A 14,990-nucleotide genomic window follows, 5' to 3' on the forward strand; every position below is an offset into this window, starting at 1 on the left:
AATGAGAGGATCATATGGTTCTTGGTTTTTCTCTTGCTGATATGATGAATCACATTGATTGTTTTACGAGTGTTGAACCAGGCTTGTGTCCCGGGGATAAATCCTACTTGGTCATGGTGAATAATTTTCTTAATGTACTATTGGATCCGATTGGCTAGTATCTTGTTGAGAATTTTTGCATCCATGTTCATCAGGGATATTGGTCTGTAATTCTCCTTTTTGGTGGGGTCTTTGTCTGGTTTCGGAATTAAGGTGATGCTGGCCTCATAGAACGAATTTGGAAGTACTCCATCTCTTTCTATCTTTCCAAACAGCTTTAGTAGAATATGTATGATTTCTTCTTTAAACGTTTGATAGAATTCCCCTGGGAAGCCATCTGGCCCTGGACTCTTGTGTCTTGGGAGGTTTTTGATGACTGCTTCAATTTCCTCCCTGGTTATTGGCCTGTTCAGGTTTTCTATTTCTTCCTGTTCCAGTTTTGGTAGTTTGTGGCTTTCCAGGAATGTGTGCATTTCTTCTAGATTGCCTATTTTATTGGCATATAGCTGTTCATAATATGTTTTTAAAATCGCTTGTATTTCCTTGGTGTTGGTAGTGATCTTTCCTTTCTCATTCATGATTTTATTAATTTGAGTCTTCTCTCTCTTCTTTATTTAATTTTTTTTATTTTTATTTTTTCTCTCTCTTCTTTTTAATAAGGTGTACTTTTAAATGGCACAAATAAAACTGGCTTGATTAAAAAAAACTCAATATATAGGGTATGGAGGGTTCATATTTATCAGAAGCTTACATAGAAAAGATATAAGAAATTGAGTAGATCATAAACTCAATACTATTTAGTTGTGTGGTAAAGCTGCCAAACCAACTAAGGTAATCACGTCATATTTAAACACACACACACACACACACACACACACACACACACAAGAATAACAAATAAAAACACATTTTTTTACGAAGAAAGGAAATCATTAAATTATGGGACTTGAGCTCATGGACAAATGGCAAAAGAGTGGAAATAGAAAATGGGAAGGAGACATTAGTAGAAACCAAATCCTGTTGGGAACACCAGGAAAAATTCTAAGTATATAGAAAGAAAGAAGACCTAGTAGAGATGTAATAGTTATCATTAGGAGAAGCTACTGCTATGTAGGAGTATAATTAGATTGATTTTTGTTTAGCTTCAAAATGTGGAATTAAGCCTGGTGAATGGAGGTGAGAGGGAAGCTAATTGTAAGAATTAGTTCCATTAAAAAATAAAAATTCTATCGTGTGTTGTAGCAGTTGCTAGTTGCTCATTACCAGAAGTTTTCAAATTGAAGTTGAACATTAGTGTTTCTTTTCTTGGAGAGGAATTTAAGAATAATGCCTATTCCTGAATTGGTCAAGCCATGTATTTAGGTTTATAAATTGCTTTAACTTAATTTCTCTTTTTTCTATTTCTGAACCTGTTGTCCCGTCCCACTCCTCATGTCCTCCTCCCTTTGCCTGTCACTTGTTAACAAACTGACTGCTGTGTGGTGTTGCTACCAATGCAGCATTGTTCATATAGTTTTTTTTCTTTACTTCAATCTAGAAAATAAAGAACAATGTCATTTTCCAATGGTTATCTAATATTAGAATGAGGAAGGATCTTAAAGTTCGTTTTTTAATAGACTATTTTTTAGAACAGTTTTAGTTCAAAGCAAAATTGAATGGAAGGTACAGAGATTTTCCATAAGCCGTCTGCCTCCCACATATGCATAGTCTCCCCCATTATTAACATTCCCTATCTGAGTGATACATTTGTTATAATTGATGCATTGACACATCTTTATCACACAATCTGTAATTTATATTAGGGTTCCTGTTGTACATACCATGAGTTTGGACAAATGTATTAATACCTATTCACATTATAATATCACACAGAGTAGTGTCAATGCCCTAAATAATCCTCTACTTGACTAATTGATGCCTTCCTATTTCTTAATCTCTGGAAACTACTCATCTTTTATAGTCTACATAGTTTTGTCTTTTTTCAGAATATCATATAATTAGAATAATACAGTATGTAGTATTTTATAATTGGCTTCTTTCAATTAATAATATGTGTTTTAAGCTTTCTCCATGTCTTTCAATGAATTGATAGCTCATTTTTTAGGGCCAAATACTACTCCATTGTTCAAGTTATGAAAGTTTAGAATAAATAAACTTACGTACACATACAAAAGGGCATTTTAGTCGCTTCTGTGCTTTGGGAATTATGAATAAGGCTACTATAAACATCTGTGTGCAGTTTTTTGTGGGGACCTATGTTGATGACTCTTTTGGTAAATACTAAGAAACCGAATGTTGGATTTTAGGATAAAAATAAATTTACAAGAAACAGCCAAATTGTCTTCACCATTTTTTTCATTCCTACCGGCAATATAAGAGAATTCCTGCTACTCCACACATAATCACCAGCATTTGGGTTGTTGGTGTTCTGGATTTTGGTCATTGTAATGAGCATGGTGGTAACTTTGTTTTAATTTGTATTACCAGGGTGACAAGAGTGTCATTTTTTGCACTTATTTGCTATCTATATATTTTCTTTGATGAGGTGTCTGTAAAGGTCCTTGGGTAATTTTCTAAATGTGTAATTTCCTTTTTTTTTTTTTTTCAAAGAACTTAAGGGCAGCCCAGGTGGCTCAGAAGCCAAGGGCCAATCCTGGAGACTGGGGATCTGATCCCACATCAGGTTCCCTGCATAGAGCCTGCTTCTCCCTCTGCCTGTGTCTCTGCCTCTCTCTCTCTCTCTCTCTCTCTCTCTCCCCGTGTGTGTGTGTGTGTGTGTGTGTGTGTCTCATGAATAAATAAATAAGAATTTTTAAAAAGTAACTGAAAAAGAACTTAAGGCATATAATGTTTTTATAAACATAGTGAAATGAGTACTATATTAACATATTCTTTTCCTCACATAGTTACTTTTTTGGTGGTAAGAGCATCTGAAATCTACTTCTAGCAAATTTCCAATATACAATACAGTATTATTAACTATAGTTATCCTGCTGTGTACTAGATCTCTAGACCTTATTTATTGTACATGAGCAACTTTGTACCTTTTGGCCAATGTGTCTCTGTTACTTCACCTCCTTATCCTGCTAACCAGTGTTTTACTTTATGTTTCTATGATTTTGAGTTTGTTAGATTCTGGATATAGTTTAATTCATGTAGTATTTTTCTTTTTAAAAAATTTTTATTATTTATTTATTTATTTATCTATTTATTTTTTTCTTTTTTATTGGAGCTCAATTTGCCAACATATAGCATTTACCCAGTGCTTCATGTGGTATTTTTCTTAATGTATATGCCTTATTTCACTTAGAAAAATATTCTCCAGGTTCATCCATGTTATTGTCAATGACAAGATAATTTTCATTTTTAAGGCTGAATAATATCTCAGTGCTTGTATATGTGTGTGTATAATTATGGTTTCTTTATCTATTATTCATCCATCAGTAGACTTAAATTTTTTTATGTCCTGGCTATTGTGAATAATGCTACAGTGAACATGATTGGGTTGTTTTCTCTTGGATACGTTTTAAGAGTTCTTTGTATATTTTGGATTACAGTGCTTTATCAGATATCTTTTTCAAATATTCTAGTCTGTGATTTTTCATTTTCTATTGTTTTTTACAGAAGATTTTTTTAATTTTAATGAAGTCCAGTGTATCAGTTATTTTTCTGGCTCATACCTTTTGTGTTTTGTCTAAAAAGGCATACCATACCTGAAGTCATCTAGATTTTCTCCTGTGTTATCCTCCAACAGCTTTATACTTACACATGTTATATTTAGGTCTGTGATCCACTCTGAGTTAGTTTTTGTGAAGATACAACATCTGTGTCTAGATTCACTTAAATCCCACTTAGTCATTGTATAGAATTCTTTACACATTGTTGGATTTAATTTGATAATATTTTGTTGAGAAACTTGTTTCTTGGTATATGAGAGATACTGATCTGTAGTTTTCTTGTAATATCTTTGTCTAGTTTTGGTGTCTCAGTAATTCCAGCCTCAAGAAATGAGTTAGGCAATATTCCTTTTCCTTCTATATTTCTGGAAGAAATTGTAGAGAATTGGTATAATTTCTTACTTAAATGTCTGGTCAGATTCACCAGTGAACTCATCTGGGCCTGGTACTTTCTACTTTAGACAATTACTTACTATTTATTCAGTTCATTTAATAGTTTAAAAAGAGCTTGTAAAAGAGATTTGTTCAGGGCTATTCAGATTGTCTGTTTCTTCTTGTGTGAATTTTGGCTAATTGTATCTTTCAAGAAATTGGTCTATTTCATCTAAGTTATTAAATTTATGGGTATAGAGTTGTTCATAGTATTTCTTTATTAGACTTTTAATGTCTATGGGATCTGTAGTGAGGTCTCTTATTTCATTACTGTTATTAGTAATTTGTATACTATCTGTTTTTTTTCTGAGTTACCCTGGCTAGAGGCTTACAGATTTTACTGATCTTTTCAAATAATTAGCTTTTGGTTTTATTTATTTGTCTCTATTGATTTCCTATGTTCAATTTCATTGATTTGTGTTCTAAGTTCACCTAATCTTTGTTCTTTCCGAAAACATTTATTGAGTTTTGGCATATGCTTGATACTCTTTCAAGCTCCTGGAAATGAGTAATGAAACAACAGATGAAATCCTACACCAAAATGGCATGTAAAATGTTCCTGTGACAAAAAAATGAACAGGACAGAATGTAGATCTTATAGATGATATAAAGAATAGTCGTTTTTACTCTAAGAGTGCTGATTTTTTAAAATAGATTTTAATTTTTTTGATAGAGTTGAATAGGAAAAAGTAAATCTGTAGAGGTCATTTATGAAGTCATTCAGTAGTACAGATGAGACTTGAATTAGGCCACTTGATATATATTTGTGGTGGTACAATTGGAGAAATGAACTGACTTAGGAGAAGATTTATTGGTACAATTAAGAGGTTTTTGTGGGGGATTGAATTAGATATATGAGAAAACCACGTATATTTTATCAATTATGATACAGACGTTATTTTTTGGCTTGTGGAAAATATGTATAGTATTAGGAAACAGGAATTGTTTACTCATACTAAATAGTATTTAAAATAATACAAGTGCTCCAAGTAAGCTGTCTTTTTTGATATCAGCTTCTCCCACTTCCATACACTTTTTTTTTTTAAGCCAAATATAACCTGTCATTCACTGGCTCAAAAATGAGTTGGGATGTCTCATTTTAGAAATTATTGTGAAGAATTCTTGCGAAGTAAAGGCTTGGTATCTCTGTGTCCATTAGGAAATATTTGTAGAACAAAGTGTATCAAATATACATTTTATTTATGAGGACACCAAAGCATTAATAAATTTTATATTCTAAAATTTATCACTATTATCAGTTGAATAATAACTTTTACTTTCTTATGTTTTACTATTTCAGAATATTGGGCAACATCTTAATTTCAAGATGCTTAACATTAATACAGTAATATAACTTGAATTTTTAGTAATATAACTTGAATTTTTATATGTGCTCTGTTCAGTAAACATCCTGTACAATTCCTACTAACCATATTTTTGAAAACCTAATGAGTATACTTTTAAACGTACTCATAAAATAGATGATGTTGTCTACTCATAAACTATCTAATAACTAATATGTGTATTAGTGACTTGTATTAGTCTTTCTGCTAACATCTCTTAGCTTACTGTATATCAAGTGTATATGTCTTATACTTCTATATACCAGTCTTCAGTCTTTAAAATAATATATCAAACTGAAAGTTACCATAAAGATTTTACTTAGGGAATAAATGTCTAGTCTGATATTTAAAGCTCTACTCATTTGGTGGTCAAGTTTTTCTTCTACTAACATGATCAAAATAAAAATTACTTAGGAGCATTAAATGTATGTCAAAAATTTTCTACAAGTGTTTAATATTTCTGCAACAGTATATAGAAAAAACAAGATTTGTATTACAAAGAGAATCTTATGCTCACTTTGGCAGTACAAATACTAAAATTGGAATGATACAGAGATTAGCATGGCTCCTATGCAAGGATGACATACAAATTTGTGAAGTGTTCCATGTTAAAAAGAATTTTAAAAAAGAAATATTTTCTGCATCTCAATGTTTCAAAATCATTATGCCATGAGAAAAATCAATTCAGATAATAACTGATTTATGATCAACTCCTAAGGGATATTTATTTTTTTCTGTGTATCCATTGAATAATACTCAAAGAGCCCTGTTTTAGAGACCAATGCAACATTTATCTCTACTTTTTTTTTTTTCTTTCTTTGTTTTCCTATGCTATTGATTTGGGATAGTGAATATTGTTACAACTGAGGTCTGATGTCCTGGGCTGAGCTTTTTCTAAGAACATCATTTGTGGCACAGATTCTGTAAGATGTGGATTTTGAGTGTACGTTTTGACTGCTAAGTGCTTAAGCTATTTTTACTCACTTGGCCAGCCCTACTTGCAAGCAGTATAATACATTTTCTTAGGTGACTGGCAAGATTTAAGAATGCAGTTAGAAACATTTATTATAGATGTTGGCCTAAAGGGTGGCCTCTAAGACATTTTTTGACCTACTTTTAAGCAAGAAATCACACAAAAATCTGTTGATCATTGGGATAATGGAATTTAAAGTCTAGGGGTGCCTAATTACACTACAATGTTAATTATGAATATTTGCTATCAAATGCGTTTTCACATAATCATTACTTCTGAGGATCAGAAGCATCAGATAAGAAAATACTGTGTTTTAACGCTTTTCTAGTGACCATTTACTGCCCTTTGTCATAATGGCATAAGGTATCAGATTTGACTTACTCAACATGTTAATTCAATATGAATTTCCTCTGTGGATTATATTTCTTTCATGGTCAGAACAAAGTTATGCTTCTCAAACAACTGGGTTTCTTTTTAATTCTTTCATTTCACCTCATGTGTCAAAATTATAATGAAGATACATAGTATTGTAACTCTTGTGTTATCCCCCTGGGTCATATCAGGTTATGATTGTCTGCATGATTAGGTTACTGATGTTGCCAGGCACATCCTGCTTGTTCTGCTAATTTCTTTAGACACATTCTCTCAAAGAGAAAGAACAGATCAGATCTTCTGCATCTTAACATCCTTAAGATTTTTTTTTAATATTTTGCAATATATTTGTTTTAAAAGAGGATTTATCCACTTTTGAATCTTTTAAGTATTATAAATTAAGATACAATTACAAAACTTTATAGAATAGAGAAGATATACAGTGCTTTTTATCATGATTGTAAAGTGATTGTATAACAGATAGGAAATAGTATGTGTCATATTGTCAAACAACAAAAAATATTAAATAGGTAAAAACCAAGATTCAGGTTATGAACACCATCATGAATACACATAAAAGGAATATGTGCTGTCTAATGTTCCTAAATAATAATAAATGTATGTCGCAATTCAGGGAAATTATCATATAAGATAGGCAATCATTAATTGAATCACAGGGCATAAATGAATGAATGATTTACAGATTCCAACTGAATAACAATATAGATACCATTTCCAACATATTGTTTGGTCTTTGTAAAAATTGCAATAAACTGTTTTTAACCCAGTTCCCTTGGCATAGACTCTGAAATGGAGATTTGTTAACAGTAAGTTTATTGTGTGTGTGTGGGGGGGTCTCTCAATATCAAAATCTGTACTGCAGGGTGAATGTGGAGACCCCCAAAATCATACACTGAAATACTATCCCTGACGGTGATAATATTAGGAAGTGGGATTTTTGGAGGTGATTAGTTTATGAGGGTGGAACATGCATGCTTGGGATATTAGTATGCTTATAAAAGAAATTCCAGAGAGTTCCCTCACTCCTTCTGCCAAGTGAGATTATGGAAAGAAGAGGGTCCTTATCTGACACCACATCTGCCAGTGCCTTGATCTTGGACTTCCCAGCCTTCAGAACTGTAGGAAATAAGCCTGTTGTTCATAAGTACCGCAATCTATGGTATTTTGTTATAATAGCCCAAATGGAATAAAACATCCTGTGAGGGAGGGAATGAAGGAAACAGGATCCAGTACACATACTGCAATGCCATGGGGAGTGCTGCAGGTGGGAGGCCCTGGAAGTTGGGAATTGAGACAGAAGGGCTGGGGCTTAGTGTCCATATATAGATCGGGAACTGGGAAAGGCTTTCAAGCCAGTATGAAAAAGCTCCCTTGGGCTGGTGGGAGTTCTAGGGGAGAGATTCAACTGCAAACTGGCAGCAAGTGACACTTGTAGCAGCTGAGGAAACGAGGGCTTTAATCTGAAGTTATGGAAAATAAGCAGCACACCCTAGCATTTACTACTGATCAATAACCCAATATAACCTGGTGATGTTCAGGACTTTAATATACTCTTCTAGTTGTCATGAAAAGGTAATGACCATTTATCAAGCCAACTAATATTTAAAGATGCTTATTTAATAAGTATGGTTTAAACAATACAGTAATACGGTGAAATGAAACCATTTAATATAAAAGTAAATTATACATGGATAAAATAGAAGACTCAAGTTATAAATGCAGCAAGAACTTCCTCAAAAATCAGTAAAACTAAAAAGAAAATGTAAAATATGCCAAAATACTAACAGTAATAGTTGTTTTAGATGTTTTTCAGAACAACATTTTTTTACACTTTTCTTTCAATTTTTTTTTTATCAGTGAGCATAAAATAAGTGATTTTAAAAATAATGACTGGAGGAGTAGCTTAGTATGTGTAAGTTCAAAAGAGAGATGTAGAAATCATGACATTATTCAAAGCTAGGTTTCAGTGTCCTTAGGACAGACACATTGCACTAGATAATTTTGCAAGCTTTGGATTTCTTGGTTTTGATTTACTTTGTTTCCGGGCATTCCATTGTCATTTTTAGCTTGGTTATTTGCCCTGAAGGTTGCATATTATTTCTGCTAAATCAAGACCACACTGTCCTGAAAAACAGTGTATTATTCTCTATATAATGTTCGTAGATAACAATAATTTTTCAACTTTATGTTACATTTTACTGCATCCTTAAGGAGTTTATCCAGATCTCTTTGAGTTGTTTTGTTATTTTGTTCTTTCATATCACACATCTTATAGTCTTATGTAAGAGTCCACCCTACTCCTACTCTTGAGTTTTTCTTGCCCAAGTATGGTGATCTCTAATAACTTTTCTAGAAAAAAGTGAGCCATTTAAAGCCTTGGGATATGTGAGGCATTTTTGGAAGAAGAGTGTTGGGAGAGAAAGAAAGAGAGAAAGGAACATAAGTTGAAAGAGAGAAAGAGAAGGAGGCAAAATAGATGGTGAGAGAAAATAGAAAAATGATTTCCAGTTAGTATGTCTGTCTTCATTCCATTAGCAAGAGAAACAGCATTGTAAAGCCCTTATCTTTGTTGCAGGGCTAATCACATTTCCTAGATGCTTAGGTAAAGGCTGTGCTGTTTTAATTTTAGTGCAAAGGTATCTGTGCACTAAACCTATGTTTTAATAAGGTAAATGATATATTTTAGATATCTCCTATCTAAATATAGTGCTTTTGTATTAGCTGAATTTTCGTGTGATAAATTCTCCAGGCTGTCACCAAAATAATATGTGGATGTGTATATATGAAGTAATTGTTCCTATAATGTGCTATGCCTGGCCTCAAAGTAGATACTGAAATGTTTATCAACCCTGGCTTGTTTCTTGTTATTAGAACACAGTAGTTCTGAAAACTCACCAGAATGTTATTTTTTTAAGCTGCTCCTTATCAGCTGCTTTCCACCAGAATCAGGCAGTAAGTAACATATTTTATGGAACAATTTAGTATTTCTAAATATCTATTATATGGTATTTATTTTTACTGCCATAACTGGATAATATGGGTAACTGGTTCCTCTGTAAGAGATAAGTGGAATTTGTATGTAATATGCTAACAGAAAAAAATATAAAATATAGGAGAAAGATTCATGCAGAAAAAATTAATATAACCTTAAAATGTCAAATCCTCATAGCATTACAAAAGTCAAAATATAAAAAATTATCCTTTGAGTAAAAGTAGGATTGTTAATAGTGTATAAATAGTTTACATTTTATTCTACAAGTGAATATGCCTTGTCACAGAGAGGCAAAGGAAGGATATTGTTAATGTCCTCTGTATATTAAGTTAGATTTTAGTAAAAATTTTAGAAGTAAGCTAGTAAACCTCAAAGGCAATATATCTATGAATCACAGCAAACATGTAACAATAGTTGATGTCTATAATTACCTTGAGAGAAGTGATTTAATATCTAAGACTAGAGCATATTTCTTGACTGTACCTTTTCCCCCCCTTTAATTCCGGTATAATCAACCTAGGGTGTCATGTAAGTTTCAGGCACACAATACAGCAATTTGAGAATTCTACGAATTACTCAAGGCCCATCATGATAAGTGTGTTCTTAATCTCCTTCACCTGTTTTCATCCATTCTCCCATCTACCTCCTGTGCTTTTATATATACAAGGCATCTAGACACATGGGTATGTGGAAATCATACTATATAGGAAGAAACTCTGCATTAGGTTATGGTGATGATATCACTAATCATTATCTAAGAAAGTGGTTACATTTAATATTTGTTTTATAGATGGATATAAATAAATAACAGCCTGATCATTTTGGTCACTCTTGCCATGCTGGATTCCCGTAACTGTGAGTGCATGGACTGGAAATTTCACTTCACTGGGAATAACTTGAATCCAATCAAAAGATTAATTAATCTGTGCAGTTTGTTCAGTAGTGGGCTTCAGTTTAGCAGCTTTTTAAATGCAAGTTCAATTTAGTTGTTTCCACCCTCTTTTTTCTCTCTTGCATTTATTTTATTCTTTTAAACTAAGTGCTACTCATCTAAGATATAGATGAAAAATGGAGATTCAAAGAACAGTGCTGAAGAAAATGCAAATGCATACTTTGAAGGCATAAAAATGTATAGGTTATCACATAAAATAGTATGGAAAGACCAAGGGAAATTATATAAAGCAGTAAATGGAGGTGTATTAGAGTGAGTTTGCAAAAGGGCAAAGGAAAAGTTCATTGCCAAAAAAGACCAAACATGAGCCTAGGATCAATATTTTAAAATGACAGCATCAAACTACTGTCACATTTTTTAAAGGTTAGTTAAGGCAGGGGTTTTAAGATCCTTAAGGAACTTAGCAAATGCTCATTAAATACAAGCTGCTACTATTATCTGCCATATAGCTTTTTAAAAACAACTATTTAATTATTATTTATTTTAGAGAGAGCAAGGGACGGGGAGAAAGAAAGAGAGAGAGGGAGAGAGGGAGAAAAGGAGAGAGGGGAAGAGAAAGAGAGAGAGAGAGAGAGAGAGAATCTTAAACAGGCTCCATGCCCTTCATGGAGCCTGATGTGGAGCTTGATCCCATGACTCTGAGATCATGACCTGAGCCAAAATCAAGAGTTAGATGCTTAACCAAATGCACCACCCAGGCGCTTCTATATGTGTCTAGTATTATCTTACATGAAGTGACTTTATCACAAATAGGCAGGATTGCTGCCCTTTAATATTCTTAGATAATAAACTTAATATATGTATTTTAAAAATAAATGTTAAATAAAACCTATTCTGATGTTTTTCAAATGAGGAAAAAAAAACCTTCACTTCTCTGGACTGCCTTAGAAAAATTCAAATAGTTACATCTGTTAGAAAATTACTGCTAGAGAGTAATAGAGGATATAAATATTGTTAATATTTATACCTACATTTGAGATGTAGGGTACGAAAGAGACAAAGTGAAATTTAAGGGCTACAATAAGTAGCTAGCAGATTTGCAAATATTTTATGGATTTTAAAATGAAAGCTTTAGATACATAATAATAGTAATCTCTTTTTTTTATTTTGGATTGATTAACACACGTTTACTTATAAAATGACTGTTAAAATCTAGTTAACAGTGACATAGTGCCTAGTCTAGATAATGAACTCTTTTCTCCCCTCTAGAAAATGGTCTTGTTCTATCTTCTGTGTATGAAGGCAAAGGACAAGGAAATACAAACAAATCCTTTCACTTGCTCTGACCAAATAAAATTTCTGATAAGCTTCCTTCTGCCCCACCTACCCCAGCTTTCCAGTCTTCCACATTCCCGCCTTCCTTTCTCCCTTCCTAACTTCACGGAATACTTACCATGGTATTATGCTACCCAAATAGTCATTTCTTCTTGAATTTGATTTTTCTTTCTCTTCCAATAAAGAAACTATGCTCTATGATCTTAGAAGAGTGCCCATGAAGGGTGGCTGGTTGGCTCAGTTGGTTAAATATCTGTCTTTGGCTCAGGTCATGATCTCAGTGTTCTGGGACTGAGACCAATGTCTGGTCTCTCTGCTCAGCAGGGAGCCTGCATCTCCCTTTGCCTCTGTCCGCTACCCCCCCCCCCCGCCCCACATTAATGTGCTATATCTCTCTCTTTCTCTCTCAAATAAATATTTAAATAAATCTTTAAAAAAAAAGAATGGCCATGACTCATCACAAAATCCTTAATCTCCAACTCCAAAACACATTTGAACAAATTCTTTGTTGATTGTCAATTATCTACAACCATCATTAATGTAATATTTTTATTTAGCTGGGTAGTTTAACTTTATTATTTTTTTTGAATAAGTTATACTCATTGATTCATCCCCTTCCAGCAAAACTTCAACAGAATCGTCCAAAATTAAAGGACAAAATGTATTTTTCACCTATATTCCTAATTTTAATCTTATTTTTTAATATCACTTGGAAAAATCATTTTTTCTTTCTAAAAATCTTAAATAAATGCTTGGCTAATTCCATTATAAAATATAGAGAAAGCATTAGTTGAACATTTATGTCGTCATTAATTATTTGTTGAGTGCTAAATAGCAGTTGTGACCCTGTAGGTGTCATAGTGATTTTCAACTGGATATCCCAATCTTCTGGGAGCTCAGTCTATAGGAGGCAGACATATTCAGAAATAACCCTTATGGGAAATTCTATGAAAGCTATTTAGCAAAGAAGAGAGGCAGATGGTTTGCAGAGACTGATCTCATAATCATTGAACCTTCACATTTTTTATATTTAGTGAAATGAGAAACATATGAAAGTTAGAAAGCCCCATATAATAAGTACAAGCTTGGTATCATGCTCAATAGATTCTACGGTTCAGAAGGAGTAATCTTTTCCATTTATGAGACCTTATGATAGGCATTACAAGAAGAAAATGGAACTTGATAAGGCAAAGAATGGGGAGGAAACAGATTCTGTGTCTAAAACAAGTTGAACTGAACTCCTCACTTTGATCCTCTGGTGCAAATATTGTTTTGCTGCAGTAAATGTTTGTGGCAGAGTTTTCTTTTTCCTTTTTTAAAGATTTATTCAAATTCCAGTTAACATACTATGTAATATTAGTTTCAGGCATAGGGTTTAGTGATCTGTCATTTACATACACTACCCAGTGCTCATCACAAGTGTCTTCTTTAACATCCATTAGCCATTTAATCCATCCCTCCACCCACTTCCCTCCAGTACCCTTCAGTTGGTTCTTTATAGTTGAGAGTGTTTTCTGGTTTGCCCCCTCTCCCTTTTTCCCCTAACGTTCATCTATTTTGTTTCTTAAATTCCACAGATGAGTGAAATCATATGGTATTTATCTTTCTCTGAATGACTTATTTCACTTAGCAAAATACTCTTTATCCACATTGTTACAAATAGCAAGATTTCATTCTTTTTTATGGCCTAGTAAAAATTCTATATTCCATGTGGTATGTATATGCTACATCTTCTTTTTCCACTCATCAGTGGATGGCCATTTGGGCCTTCCGGTAAATTGGCTATCTTTAATACTGCTACAAATATCTGAGATGCATGTATCTCTTTGAATTAGTATTTTTGTATCCTTTGGGTCAATACTTAGTAATACAATTGCTGGATTGCAGATGTGGAGAGAGGGAAACCCTCTTATATTGTTAGTAGGAATGCAAATTGGTGAAGCCATTTTGGAAAACAGTATGGAGTTTCCTCAAAAAGTTAAAAATAGAGCTACCCTGTGGCAGAGTTTTGATTGAAACCATGTGCTAGTTATCGCTGAGTAGAAAGATTAGGAATAAACTGGGAATCAGGAAATTTTCATTCTGATACAATTGTTGACATTGTGTGAGTGATATTTGCACAAGAAATGAAATCTAATTTCTTGATCTAGGAGACAAAAATAATTTTGAATATACCTATATTGCTTATGGGATGTTATAACCATGAAATTAGATAGTAGCCTTGAGAAATTAATGTATAATCTCTCTCTCTCTTTTTGGTAAAATACTCTTGGGCTGTATAGGTATAACAAAAATGCCAACTAGTTGATTTCTTCTTTCTTTCACTGGGCTCTATCTAGTTTCTTCCTCTCATCCCTGGAATTATTAAGATATATAATTATAATGCTGAAAAATTATATTTGATGAATTTCCAAGATAAACAGTCCTTATATTAATAGGTGTTAGGTACAAAAACTTTATTTCAACAGTTACCTTTTTGGAAATTCTAAAATATCTTTTAAAATATCTAAGACAGATATTATAATGCATTTAAATATAATATAGAATCAGAGTTAAGTTATATAGCACAAGGCTAATTAATATCAAAGTTAATACACAACCTGAATTCTGGAATCCTATTTCATTGTTTCTCCTGAGTGTATAGAGCAATATGTTTGTTTTAAATTTTTATTATGTTTGAAAAGAGAAAGTGCTGTCCGTAGGAACCACTTTTAATTGCATATCACTTGCTGTTTACTTTAGCTAATCAGAAGCATTAGTTCCCCTGTGGGGAAAATTAACATTTATAAGATATATTAAAGATCTTGTCAGTTTATCATATCTCTGGAAAGTGTAAGCGTATTTCCTAACTAAATCTATGCATAAATTAAGTAGAATTATAAATGTGTCTTCTATTAATTTGCATTACGCTTGT

The 14,990-nt window shown here is 32.8% G+C and overlaps 1 non-coding gene across 1 annotated transcript; it reads left to right on the plus strand.

Annotated features, from left to right (window-relative positions):
- The first annotated feature begins 6,000 nt into the window (after positions 1–6,000).
- LOC121494000 lies at positions 6,001–6,104 on the plus strand. Its single transcript, XR_005988648.1, has one exon. It is a non-coding gene; the product is annotated as a U6 spliceosomal RNA (small nuclear RNA).
- The last annotated feature ends 8,886 nt before the right edge of the window (positions 6,105–14,990 follow it).

The sequence above is a fragment of the Vulpes lagopus genome, chromosome 6, assembly GCF_018345385.1.
Source record: "Vulpes lagopus strain Blue_001 chromosome 6, ASM1834538v1, whole genome shotgun sequence".
In the NCBI taxonomy this organism is placed as follows: Eukaryota; Metazoa; Chordata; class Mammalia; order Carnivora; family Canidae; genus Vulpes; species Vulpes lagopus.